At 33.5% G+C, this 13,681-nt stretch overlaps 1 protein-coding gene and 1 long non-coding RNA gene across 5 annotated transcripts in view; one reads left to right on the top strand and one right to left on the bottom strand.

Moving 5' to 3' along the window:
• The window catches only part of ERBB4 (erb-b2 receptor tyrosine kinase 4), a 1,171,999-nt gene that overhangs the window by 603,958 nt on the left and 554,360 nt on the right, over positions 1-13,681 (top strand). The gene's annotated exons all lie outside the window — the stretch shown is intronic.
• LOC134737710 (uncharacterized) lies at positions 121-12,166 on the bottom strand. Its single transcript, XR_010122875.1, has 3 exons — positions 12,040-12,166; positions 2,541-2,704; positions 121-403 (listed from the first exon to the last, which is right to left on the bottom strand). It is a non-coding gene; the product is annotated as an uncharacterized LOC134737710 (long non-coding RNA).

The following is a 13,681-nucleotide window of genomic DNA, read 5'->3' as shown; positions in this document are numbered from 1 at the left end:
ACTGGTGTTTTCCAAAAATTAGCTGAATATGTTATATATTTTCAGACCAACATATTCACATGTTTTAGTCTTTATTTGATATTTTATGGACAATTGTAATTGTTTTGTTAACTGTGTACTGGATCATCTTGATTAGATTATTATTTGAGGTATGGACAAACAAAAATTTAAAACAGAAAGTAGAATACCGAAGTTATTCCCAGAAGGCCTCAATAGAAAATAATATATGAAGTTTGCTGGATTCTGGTAGATGAAAGATAGAATAGAAGGCTTGATGGCACATGCCTGTGGTCCCAGCTACTCAGGAAGCTGAAGCAGGAGGATCTCTTGAGCCTGGAAGGTCGAGGCTGCAGTGAGCTATGATCATGCCACTGCACTCCAGCCTGGATGGCACAGAGGGACCCTGTCCCAAAATAAATAAATAAATAAATAAATAAAATGCTTCATCCAGAAACTACAACATGTAAATGTTGTAAAATTTGAAAGATGTGATATCTGAACATTACACTTGAATGTCTGCCTTCAAATATGCATAAGTTATTAATTTAAGTAGTACATCCAAGTAATGTAGTACCTTTTCACGTTTAAGTCTCTCAAGCCTCTTTGGCGTTATTCAGTAATGGTCAAATAAATAACCTAATATCGAAAAGGACAAGTCACCTGTCATTGACTCAATATATGTCATAGAGTGATATGCAATTGTGAAATCAGAAAAAATCTCTGTGCAAAGACCTGGCCTACCACCTACAGTCTGGGTGTCTCTCTGAGACTCCGATTCTTTATCTTGAAAACTGTGAAGAAAAATCTGCCTCATAGTGTTGTAATGAGCATTAAAGAAAGCAAGCAGGGAACTTGTCAATTAAAGCATCTTCCACATTGGGGGTGTTTAGAAATCTTAGTGTTCTTTCCTTGTATCTGTTTTGTTTATAGTTTTCCTTTGTTTTACCACATTCAGAAAACTATTGTATTTGTTTCTGCATATTCGGATAGATTCCTGTTGTTTCCTTGGGGCTTTGGGTGTGACCTGTTTAGACAAAAAAAAAAAAAAAAAAGTGTTCCAAATTTCAGTGTGTCTTCTAACTACTTTGTGCTTAAGATCTGTTTCTCTGGTGATGAGAAGCCCGAGGCTGGCCTTTGTCTACTCTCAGGAAGAGTGCTGTCTTTGCTACCTCACAGCACTTCTCTCCTGTCTTTCAGTGTTTCATGCCAAGCACCTGTTGCCCCAGCCCTTCATTTCAAATCTCCATCATCATGTTTCATCCTTCATTGGCCCTGACATTTGTCTTGACCTACACAGGAGACATATTCATTCTGAGCTCTTTTTCTTACATGAGAGTTGCTAAGCATTCTTCAACTACCCTGTGAAAGGTCTGGGTAATGTTTGAGTGGGTTCAACCAGGCTAGTTCAGGGATTGTTGTTAAAAAGAATGTTTAACAAAAGTACTACAAACATTTACATTAGAAGATCTATTCAGCATACTGTGATATTTGCAGCCAAAAAAAAAAAAATCTGAGAATACTCTTAGCTTAAGGATAAATTACTTGGAAAATGATTAGATCAAAACTAATCTATAGTGAAGCTTGAGTGAGTCAGAATCAGTGAAAAGAGTGGCACATTCTTCGGAAAGAGTCAATTTTTAGATCAGGTCCACAATTTCTGGAAATGATACTCTCATCAGTGTTTTAAAGAGTATTGTTTGCTTGTCATGTCAGACTGTGTATTGACTAGAAAAAGGAGAACTCCAATAATGTATTAATGTCAGTAGATAGAAACATATATTCGAAAAGAGGAAATGTTATAATTAAGGGATCAGAGATTTATAATGGCCATTTCAGCAAATTTTGCTGGGACTTATTCTCAGACAACTGACTCGTTAGAGAACTGATGAGTGGATTTATAGAACTGAATGAAGGGGAAATGAGAATTTCTCCTCTTGCTGTACCAAGAATCAGAGATAATAAGGGAGAAATCTGAGGAGAAATAAGCCAAAATAAGTGGTGGGGTTGGGCTTTCATGGAATAGAATCATCCTTTCTCCTCTGCTCACATGTTTTCAGTCATGACTGGCAAGATGATCTGCTCAGGGCATATAATTCAGCTCCCTTAATTTATGACCCCTTCAGGAATCTTAAAGATGCCTCACTCTTTGAAGAACATTCTATTTAATCCCTAGAGCATCGTTTAGAAAATATTAGGGGAAGCCTAGCATTATGGAATCTCTCAGGAAACTTCCCTACTGGGAACCTTAAACCTTTGTGATCATTCTTACTTTTTCTTAAGATACAGTAAAATCTGTCTTCTCCCTTCCCTAAGAGAGGAAGCTTATATATCCTAAGGAAAAAAATGTATAAGGGAGACAAACCCCCTTGCTTAAAGCTCATTTATTGAGGAAGCATGCTTGTTTGCTTTGGTGTTTAGAAAAAGGAAAATCTTTGCTCCTCAGAGTCCCAAATGTAGTACTAGAAATTGATTAGTTTTAATACAACCATGGGTCCATCGTTTTGCTCTGAGGAAAACAGTAAATATATCAGAATACCCACCTCTCCACTCTTACCCCAGGACGTTAGCTTCGTCTGGCTTTCAGACCCTGAACTGCAAAGAATTGAAAAATTCTCTGTGTCCACTCCCAGCTACCAAAGGAGGCACAACAATGCTGGGGCTAGAATCACTGGATTGTTGCACTTTCTGATTTCATGGCAGAGGACTGGAAACAGTAGGAATAATATTTAAGAATAAATGAAATCTATATCTATCTATCTATCTATCTATCTATATATATATATATATATATATTTTTTTTTTTTTTTTTTTTTTTTTGAGACGGAGTCTCAGTCTGTCGCCCAGGCTGGAGTGTAGTGGCACGATCTCGGCTCACTGCAAGCTCCACCTCCCGGGTTCATGCCATTCTCCCGCCTCAACTTCCTGAGTAGCTGGGACTATAGGCGCCCCCTACCACATCCAGTTAATTTTGTGTATTTCTATTAGAGATGGGATTTCACCGTATTAGCCAGGATGGTCTCAATCTCCTGACCTCGTGATCCGCCCGCCTCAGACTTCCAAAGTGCTGGGATTACAGGTGTGAGCCACCGTGCCTGGCCACCAAATCTATATTTTAGAGGGAATGAAGAGTGCATGCTATTTTTGACAGATGTCTATGGCAATTTTTAAAAATATGTAAATATATCATCAAGTTTAGTTAGAGGAGGCAGCCTCAAGCTTGGCAGAACCTAAAACCTCAGTCAGAGTTCAGAAATGAGGCTACATGTTGTTCTCTTCCAGCATTTACCAAAGGCAATTGTAATAACCCATATGTTATGGAAGTTTACACTTTGCAAACTGCTTTCAGTTCCTTTCAAAAAAAAAAATCTGTTTCAGACACAGCCCTGTAATGCTGGCCTGGCAGATATCTTTATTATAATTTTACATCTAAGGAAACCAGGCCTAAGGTCTTGTGGCTCATCAGGTGAACCTTGTGCTGGAATCTAGATCTATTTACCCGTACTTCATATGTCACTCCCAAAAATTGTTTAAGACAATTTCTTCAGGCAAAACTATAGTCAGTGAACCATTAAATTGGCTGAAAAATGTAAACAATCCAAGCTTAAGCAATAGGTCTTAAGGTTGTATTTTAGAAAGAATTTGTTTTGATCATTGTATAATACTTGAATATATCATGAATGGTAAGTTGACAATTAAATACAAGCAAACATGCAATACAACAATATTGTAAATACTGAATTTGATTTTTTTTAAGTCTATTACTCATTCTATAGCCACTGTCATTCAACTATGGCTTTTTAAAAATCAAGCTTGCTAAACTCTTAGCTGTAATGCACAAACATTTATTAATAGACTTAATTTTACTGGTTAAAGTTTAGGATTCTTTTGGAAAGTAATGTCAATTCAAATATTTATTAGCTTTGTTTTGTTCTACTTGTACATTGAAGTCATTGTGCTGAGATATGAGCTATTCTAAATTATCTCTACATGCCTGTCTTCTCTCAGTAAATATTATATTTCTGACAAATATTTACCCTCCATCTGCCATGTGAAGCCAATTATTATTATTATTTTTGTCGTCAAGCCTGTCTATTCTTCTCAAAAGCTGCACTGTCCAATAGAACTTTATTGGGATGATAGCAATATTCAGTATGTGCTACACAACAGAGGAGCCAGTAGCCAAATGTGGCCATTGAGCCCTCTGAACAAGACTGCTGTGAATGAAGATATGAATTTTTATTTTTATCTAATTTTAATTAATTTTAATTTAAACAGCCATATTTGGCTAATGGCAATCATATTGGACAGTGCAGCACTAAAGGGACCACACTTTTACTAAATCCAATCCAGCAGGCAAGGACTTACAAGCAGAATAACATGGAGAATCACAAGACAGGCTGAGAATCTGGGCTCCCTGAGTCAAATTCTATTCTGAGGCAAATGATTCAACATTCTAAGCCTCAGTTTCCTCATCTTCAAATGAGCATAAGAAGGATGCTCAGTTGTAAGATGATTATAAAAGTTAAATTATCAAGTACATATTGAACATTAAATGCAGTTCTGGAAATAAATGTTATTTATTATTTTTTGAGGAGAAGTTTGATTTTGGTAAAAAAAAATAGACACAGTGTATTTTTATAATTATTGAAAGCATGTTAGGCTTATATAATCAAATTGTAGAATACAGAATGTGTCATTTATGATTCGGGCCTTAACCATATTTTATATTTGAGTCAGCAGGGTTCTGGATGGCATGCATTGCTTCTAAATATGTTTTAAGCTGCTATGACTTGGGTTTTCTGTTGGTCAGATAAATGACACTTTAAAAATGAAATTTTTTACTTTCACCTTTAGTTGCCATGTATAAGTATCTATTGAAATTAGAAATGGCTCTCAAAGAGATATGGTTTGGCTGTGTTCCCACCAAAATCTCATCTCGAATTTGTAGTTCCCATAATCTCCATGTGTCATAGGAGGGACCAGGTGGAGATAATTGAATCATGGGGTTGGTTTTCCCCTTCCTGTTCTCATGATAGTGAGTTAGTTCTCACAAGATCTGATGGTTTTATAAGGGGCTTCCCCCTTCTCTGGGCACTCATTCATTCTCCTTCCTTCTGGCCTGTGAAGAAGGATGTGTTTGCTTCCCCTTCTCCCATGATCGTGAGTTTCATGAGGCCTTCCCAGCCACGCTGAACTGTGAGTCAATTAAATCTCTTATCTTTAGAAATTACCCAATCTTGGGTGGCATCTTCGCAGCAATGTGAGAACGGACCAATAGACAAAGTCTCTTTCTTTAATGGTTTCACTGAAAGAAGTAAATGTTAATAGAAGATAATTATTATTATTCTGAAAAATCTGTTAAGATTTATTTCTAGAATAGACACTGCCCATTATCTTTAGGACTCCCCAGTTCACGTTAAAAGTTTTTTAAAAAATATATAGCATTTATTTAATAACAAGGTAACACAAAAAGCCCTTTATAAAATGTTTTCTCAAATAGCTATCTGCCATATTTCAACAAATTTAAGCCATCATCAATTGTAGGAAACAAATTGTTGTTGTTGTTTGTAGTCCACACTTTCTAAAAAGAGAAAAAGTAAAAGCACCAACATAAATGTAAAAGATTGTACAAGGAACCAAGATTTTAAAGATATTAGATCCAAAAATGTATGTGTTTTAGAATTAATACAATATAGTAACATTCAAATAGGCTAGAAGTTCAATATACCTCTTATTACTTTTCTAGAATTATAGCATAGCTATTGTAATGGTGAAACTGTGTACTGTGGAAGCATATAAAATAGGTTACAATAAAAATGGTCAATGTTTCGTAAATGATGAATAGAATTTTCCATTTATCTGTATCTATCAGGAAATAGATAAATGAGAATTTGCATGGCCCAACACTTTTTGGCATAATAAATGTTACTAACCAGGAAATTTTAATTATTGTTTTTGTTTTCTTTTGAGATCTAGTTGATTTATCACTTCTACTGGGAAAAGAGATGGAAATATAGTTCAAAGGCAGAAAAAATACTTATTTTGGGAGTTTTTCTTAAACTTTGTTCTCTTAATAATATGTCAAATAGATCTGAAGATTGTTATTATACATCAGCATGGAAAGAGGATCTGTCTTCTTTACCAGTCTACCTGAAGTACAAGTTATTCTGGCTCTCTTACTATTTTCCCTCTTCCTTAATATTTTATGATCCAACTGTATAACATATTTTATATCTTCTAGCTATAATTTTATTGTAAGCCATGTAAAAGTATTTAGGTTATTGAATCACAATGACTATAACAATTTTGAAGAAAATTTATAAGAAAAAAGTGAAAAATGGTGATCCATAACTTTTTTCTTCCTTCTAAGACCATTTAATTTACTCAGTTTCATTTTCTCTGTGGTGAAAATTAAAGGTTTGATTTTATATTATTAGTAGTGTTGAAAAAAGCTGATATTTTTTATTTTCAATTTCCTATGAAATATAAGGACTTCAAATTTTAATTTGGTCTTTTTTTTTTTTAAGTGGCAGTCTCAGAATATTCTGGCAAATATTCTGGTAAATAAGTACGTCATTTTGATTTTGATGGTGCCCTGAATTCTCTGAACTTTCTGCTTTAATGTTCAATAGGATGATACTGGGTAGGATTATATATCTGGTGGTATACAAATAAGAACACAATAATAAATTCTACTAGTTTTTTAAAATTATTCATATAACTAGAATTCATTTAGGCTTTGTGCCTTTGGTTTTGATGACTTGCCTTTTTAGGATAATAAATGTAGAAAGCAAAGTATCTTTATGGCATAGTACAGCCCAGGATAGAGATACTATTGTTAATAACAACAATAATAACATCCATAATTAATAAGTATTTACTATGTAGAAGTGGTTTGCAAATATTATCTGTCTTCATCCTTGCAATAACCACGATTAGTAGGTGTATTAGTTAGGAGTCTCCAGAAAGACAGAACCAATAGGATATAGATACAGATAACGATAATAGATATTTGTAAAAGGATTCATTAGGACAATTGGTTGATGCAATTATGGAGGCTGAGAAGTTCCACAACAGGCTGCCTATAAGCTGAAGACCCTCGGATGCTGGTGACTTGGCTCATTCCAAGTTTGAAGGCCTCAGAATCAGAGAAGCTAATGGTGTACCTCTCAGTCTGAGACCAAAGGCCTTAGGGTGCAGGGAGCCACTGTTCTAAGTCCTGCAGTCCAAAGACCAGGGAGCCTGAAATTGGTGTCCTGCAAGAGCGAAAAGAGTGTTTCCTGGCTTCAGATCAATGTATTCACCTTTCCTCTGTTTTTGTTCCTCTTAGTCCCCAGAAGATTGGCTGTTGCCCACCCACATTGAGAGCATATCTTCCCTACTTACTCTACTCAGACTCACAAGCTCATCTCCTCTGAAACACCTTCATAGACACACTCTAAAATAAAGCTTTACCAGGTTTCCGGGTATTTCTTAATCCAGTCAAGGTGACATCTAAAGTTAACCATCACAGTAGGTTACTATGATTCTTTCTGTTTTGAAGATAAATAAACTGGACTTGAAAATATTAAGTAATATACCGCAAGGAGGGCATACAATAATTTATAGAGTTCAGATTTGAAGCTAGGTAGTATAACTGCTGATTTTCTTTTTATCACAATGCTATAGGGATTCTGAGAAGAAGGGGGATCACATGACACTGAACTTTTATCATCCTCTGCTATGTGTGAATGAGCAGGGGATGCATAAAATTATTCATGTGGTCCAGGTGTCACCTCTTCAAGGCAGTTTTTTTTTTTTTTTTTAGCTGAATGAGACTTTGCTTAGTGTAGATTTTTTACTTAGGAAATGAAATGATTCTAAAAGAGATACAGATTGTATAATTCGATTAAATTATTTCTTATATTGAAAAGTATGCTATCAGGCTACTTAAGCTTATTTCTACAGACACGGGGAACTAAAATAATAAAGTATAATAACAGAATGGATTGAAATGCCCTAATTGGGCACTGACTTCATGGCCTTTTCTTTATTAACACTAGAAGACAAAAAAAGACAATTAGTTATATTTGAAGCGTGTTTTATTTTGTTGCTCATGGAGTGATGTCTTCTATAAATCTTATTACTCTAGTTTTTATTTTTTAGAGAATTTTTTGTGGATGAGGTGGAAGGAAGGAAAATCAATATGAGAAAAATGGCAGTTTTGAAAAAGATCTCAAGTCTATGAGATGACTCTAATTACTGATTTCATGAAAATCATATTTTATCTTATTAAAGGAAGATATTAGAAGGGTGATTTTATAGTTAATTTTATTCATACATTATAGCCACTCCACTTTTGGAATTTTTTATTTAAGGACCAGAATACTAACTAAAGTTACTCCCTATTTGGCAACTGGTAGAAATACATACCATTTTGAAATATCCAAGTATAAATGGACAGGCTAAGTTGATCTATATATTTAAAAAAAAATTTATGACTTCCTTTCTTCTATAGCTACAGTAAGTGATTTTTGCCTCCCTAAACTACATTTGGTTTTGTACATATTTACAGCAGAGTTTTATAAAATATATATTTTAGTTTTAATAATTATTAGACTCAATTCCCTTTGTGAAGAATAGTAACATATTCGGGGTTACTTTTGATAAAAAGATAGACGAGACTCTAAAGTTATTGAAATGCATATAATTCCTTTTAGGTTTAGAAACCCTCTAACTAATTATTTCCAGAATTTGTGTATGGCCTTAAGATAAACACATTTTATGTTGTTTTATTTTGAGCTCACATTTTATTTATTGAAACAAGTATATTTCAGACTTATACATCAAAGAATAGACTACACTTAAATTTAGCACATATTTTGGAAATAAAGAGCAATAAAAATCTCTTAATCTATTCTTCTATAAAAGCAAAGTTGAAGAGGATCATAGACTGCAATATTAAGTCAGAATTTAGAGATTGTCTAACCCCTCTCTCATTTCGAAACTGAGTCCCAGAGAGAATAAATAATTTACTTAAGATGAGGGTTTTTCTTGTCCTACTGTTAGCCGAGTCCTTTTTCAACTATATTATTCCAAAAATATAATTTGATTCAAGATACTAGAAAGAGGAAGGTAACAAAAAGATTTAAAGAAAACATATGCCAATCTATATATGTTTAGGTATACATTTTCATTGATCAGTGGGAAGAAAATAAACAATATAGATGCCATAATTCATGTGTAACTGAATTGTAATCTAAAGTCATCAAATATCTACAATAGATTATCAAATTTGATATGAATATCATAGTCTTGTTCAAAGAGTACTGGGCAGTATGTTTTGCAAGGAAAGGATGGAGAAGATAATGAAGCAGTACTTAACATACCTATAGATATATCTTTTATGAAGCATGGGTAGAAATATAGAATGGAAGGAAGCAGCCTGTGTCATTGATATCATTGTTCACATAGTGAATGTGTGGCTGAACTTCCTATCTATGCATTACACTGTCATTTCATGTACTTAGAAACTGCATGCCATAATGATAAATCTTTGTAATTAAAATTGTATCATGCTTCAAATGCAGTCCTGTGGTGCTCAGGGAAAAGAGGTGAATCAAGAATTAGTGTCTTGGCTCAAGTACCTCTTAAAAATTATGAGAACCTAACTATCACTTGTGCAAAATAAATACATCAGGGGTCACAATGTAGGTTATCAACTCCTTTGTGATTTTATTGAAGATCACCAGTGCATAATTTAAGTAACTATTCAATTGTTTTATGTATTTAAGACTATTACTATGCACAGTGACTTCTGTTACTTTTGGTTCATTATTAAATATAAAATAATGTAAAAATATTTAAAACAATAGTGTTTATGGAGCCATTTTCATGTTAATTTTAATGTCTAATATAACTTAAATCAGGGAGAGATTTAGTGTAACTTTAAAGTTCATTTACATTTTAATCCATTAAAATATGACTTAGTAAGAAATATTCAATACCAAAGACATCTTTGAAACATTTTCCTTTGAAATTACAAAATTTTATATTTTTAAAGAGGAAATCAACGGTAATATATAATTAACAAATTAATAGAAATGGGGACTTTTAAGCCATGAGTGTGTTTCTAAATATCACATCTATAGATAAACATAGAATGATGGACACTCCCCCCTCAAATGGTTTTCTTTCTAAAATATTTCTAATTATAATTTCAAATAACTATTTAAATCAACTAGCTTGTGAAATAGGGAATGTCCTTTGGAAAAAATAATAAAATTATTGAGATACAAAGGGCAAACAGTTGACAATCCATAAATGTATATAATTTTTACTCTGATTATTGTCATTTATAGTTGTCTGATTAGAACTTTACCCATGAAAAAATGTAAAACAATCAGAGAATTAAGTAGCTCTTGTATCTAAAAAACACTCTAAGACTTACGCATAAAGTCAGAAATCGTTTTGGAAGGGCAAAGTGATAAAAACAGAGCTCAGAGATAAAATGCTTGAAAGATTCTTAACGCAGAAATATAAATTTGGCCTGAGAATTTTGATTTATTATTTGAATTCAAACCCAGCCTATGTGTTCTAGATGGAAGGCATATTTCTAGATTATGAAAACAATATTTCCAAAATATTCTCGTCTAGCCCTAGCAACATGAAGTTGTAGAAAAAGCCTGAGTTTTGAAACCTGATAATTTGAAACTTAATACTAGCACTGCAACAAAGAAAGGACAGTCACAATCACTTATGTGCTGTGCCTCAGTTTTCATCTGAAAATGAGAATTAAATGCAAACAATGTATGCAAACTGCCTAGCATAGTGTTTAGAACACAATATATGTTAGTTCCTGTCTTGTATCCACTTTTCTTATGCAGTTCTCAATAGAGTAACAGTATTTAAGAATATTAATTTATTGGTTAATCCTTGCCACATCTATGTAAAACGTGTTCTTTATTGGTTCTTCATTGACAGATATGGTTGATTTTAGTAGTCTAGGCTCACTAGCAACCAGAAGATTCGTATTCTCATTCCACTTATACCTTAGATAAATCACCTAATACCCCTTGCACTGATTTTTCAATTATGAAAGAATAATTTTCTTAGTTTTTTTTTTCTTTCTTTCCTTTCATTATTTGATAATACCTACCTGCTACCTATCTTCTTGGAAAAGTTCTAAGGCAAAATGTGAGTCACATTTTCTTAGTCCTCAAGTTTTCTCCTTAGAACAAGTGAGGACATGACATTACCCCTTCCAATTCAGCAGAGAACGGTGCTGTAGTTTTGCTTTCTGAGCACATGGGAACTGAAGTTCAAGCATTTAATTAAAAAATGCAACTCTATGTGCATATCTAGGGACTTCTATTAGGGTTTGATTGTTCTGTGTGTATTTATTTTCTGGCATAGAGAAAACAACGTGCTATAATAATACTAACGAAATGCGTTTATACTTAGCTATGTGTCATTAAAGATAGATTCATTTTTAAAAATAAATTATTTTGTTTTCCTGCTAAGGCTCAAGAATAGCAAAACAAAGAAAGCAAAAACTTTTGATGACTTTTGGGGAGGGAAAAAAGGAACGTGAACTGGGCAACACAACCAATTTACTTGATTTTAAATATTGAGTTTAAGCCAAGGCTTAACAGTGGTGCCAAGCCTTTAACACGACTTCCTAGTGGTGCCAAGAAAATCCTATTCATTGTTCATTTCTTAATTTCTTAGTTCCCCTGGAATTATTCAAATGTCCCTGCTGAGTAGAGCTACCAATTCAGCTAAGAATTTGTTTCCCCAGAGATTACTTTTATACTGTACTTGAAACTCCTTAATCATTGCTCCCTTTTAAATCTCCATTCCACAATAAAATGGGATTTGAATGCCTAGCTATTTCATAATTAGTTCTAAATAGGCAGAAACAGTACCAAATATATTTTTTACCCCTCTTATTTGATGAACTTGCATTAAGAATATTTTGATGACTTATTTTAATTGGCTAAGATCTAATTTATTAGGTATTTTCTGGGACTTTTAAAAATAATTAAAATACCCACTTACTGTTTGCTTGAAAACTTGAACTTCTAAAGAAAGAAAGAGTAGTCTATCGCTGATAGTGTTTTCGGTAGCTCAATTGCTATAACACGGCTGGGTCTCTCTGTCCGTGTGTAAAAAAGAAGTGAAGCAACTCTTGTCAAAACAGTGGAGATGTGAGACACCTGCAGAATAGATTTGGTTTGCAGACTCAGTAACCACAGGAAGCTTGGGGGTTGCATTCTAAATTTAGAATCTTTACTCCAAACATAAAAACTTAGGAAAGGTTTCTTAGTATCATTTCACAAGTGTTTAGACTTACTTCATGTTTGTTTGTATTCTTTTACTCCATAAATAAGGTAATTGACAGCTTAAACTCTCTCATTGCTTAGAACCACTGTAAAAGTTTTTAAATGGCTTTCATATGCTCATATACAAGACTGTGGATTTTCTAATAGAAATCAAATAATGACCATATGTCTCCCTTGTTTGCTGGGCATGAAAGTATATTTAACAATTACGTCTATATCCTTGCTTCAAGTCCTTAAATTCTGTGACTTAGAGAAAAGTTGTTTATAAAACATTACTCGGTCATTTTATTTTATTTTTTAAAGCATAACTATGTTAAAAAAATAGAAAATCTGTTTTCTGTAAAATAATTGTAATAATAAATCCATACATGTCAACAGGTCATACCTATTTCAAAGTTTCCTAAAGAAAAATAAATATTGGCACGTACCTAGAACTGAGCAAAAGGCAAATAAAAGGACCGAAGAGAGATATAGCAAAATAGCTGATAAATATATCACAGAAAAAGAGGATGTGTGTATACACGTTATTTTTCTATATATACATATATTTATACGTACATGTGTATAGATGCATATGTATAGACACATACACAGATGCATTTATATGTCTATATGAGTATAGTGTCTAACCATTATGCATAGCCATGCACATTGTCTGTCACTGACACATCCAAAGAGAAATGTACTCAACTTGTTATCATTCTATTTTTCTGTTCATGGTCAGAAACGGTATTTGGCTCCCAATAATTTATTTTTATATAAAATTAATTTTACAGAAAACTGTGGAACTCAATAGACAGAATGGCAAATGAGTAATCCATATGTGTTTATATCTATCAACGTGGCACTGAAACATTGTGTGTGTCATGGGAAATGTGCCCACAGGCTGAAGTGAATGTACAAAGGCATCACATGGGGAGAACATGCTGGAGGGGTTTTATTTGATGTTTTCAAACTGCTCTAGGGTCTGTCTTGCAAGAAACTCTTTTGGTTGTCTTTTCTTTTCTTTTTTATTACTTTTTATTTTTTATGTTTTAAAACATACAGATTTCTTTTGAAACATGCTGCCAAGAGAAAGACTAAAAGAGTAATTACAAATGAACTATGAAATCATATTCTCTCTCTCTCTCACACACACACACACATACACACATACATACACACACTTATCCCAAAGATAAATATTCAAGTTCTATGTTTGTATCTGTGGAGATACCTGCCACAGTCAGCAGTTAGGATTTGTGAAATTGCATATCCAGAATTTGAGATCACAAACTGTACTGAGGGCAGGATAAACAAAAGATGGCACTGAAGTGAAGAGCTATTACATGTACCCATGAAGGTTTATTTTCATTTGC

Source organism: Pongo pygmaeus, chromosome 11, assembly GCF_028885625.2.
Source record: "Pongo pygmaeus isolate AG05252 chromosome 11, NHGRI_mPonPyg2-v2.0_pri, whole genome shotgun sequence".
NCBI lineage: Eukaryota > Metazoa > Chordata > Mammalia > Primates > Hominidae > Pongo > Pongo pygmaeus.
This window is presented reverse-complemented; position numbering and strand designations above follow the sequence as displayed.